Source organism: Acyrthosiphon pisum, unplaced genomic scaffold (assembly GCF_005508785.2).
Source record: "Acyrthosiphon pisum isolate AL4f unplaced genomic scaffold, pea_aphid_22Mar2018_4r6ur Scaffold_9834;HRSCAF=10435, whole genome shotgun sequence".
In the NCBI taxonomy this organism is placed as follows: Eukaryota; Metazoa; Arthropoda; class Insecta; order Hemiptera; family Aphididae; genus Acyrthosiphon; species Acyrthosiphon pisum.
The window spans coordinates 1-790 of NW_021779957.1; the positions used below are offsets into that span (position 1 = coordinate 1).

Below are 790 nucleotides of genomic sequence, written 5' to 3' on the forward strand. Positions count from 1 at the left end.
GTGTTGGTTCACATGGCTAAATAAATTAGTATGCTGGTTTGTATAGCTGGCTTGTAGGCCGGGGCAGAGTATGCTGGTGCAGCGTAGGCTGGTGCAGAGTAAGCTGGTGCAGAGTAAGCTGGTGCAGAGTAAGCTGGCTTGTAGGCTGGTGCGGAGTATGATGGGGCCTTGTATCCACCTTCGTTCTTGACGACGGCGTTGAAACCACTGTGGTCATCGGCGGTGTATTCGACGGTACGGATTGAGCCGTCGGCTTCGACGAGGCTGTAGGTTCCCTTGACGTAACCGTTTCCGTCACTGTATTCGGATTGGCTGTGAACGTCGTAGGTGTGTGGGTCGTTTACGCTGTATTCGAAGTTGTATGGTGTGGGTGCGTATGCGGGCTCTGGGGCGTAAGCCTTTGGTGCTGAGTAAGCGGGCGCAGAGTACGCTGGCTTGTAAGCTGGGGCAGAGTACTGGGCGAGGGCGGTAGCCACGCAAGCGGTGAAGATGACGAACTGTAAAAATAAAGTTTCTGAATTAAAAACTATCTATTTTTTCTAATTGCCATAAACTTTTATTTCTAATTAAAAAAACTTAGTTGTATAAAAAAAAAACGTAAAATATGTTTTTTTAACTACGAGTCAAAATAATATTAACTTACTTTAGCGGCCATTTTAGTGTTCTTTTAGTTGTTTGGTCAAATTATTCGATGACTGTGTACAGAAATGAACTGATGATTATAGAGACCAGAGTTGTAGTATTTATGCTAAAAATTCGTTCCACCATCCCTTCCATACGTATATTACAT

The 790-nt window shown here is 44.4% G+C and overlaps 1 pseudogene; it reads right to left on the bottom strand.

Moving 5' to 3' along the window:
- Window positions 1–25: 25 nt before the first annotated feature.
- On the bottom strand, window positions 26–772 carry LOC100569703 (annotated as a pseudogene).
- Between the last annotated feature and the right edge of the window lie 18 nt (window positions 773–790).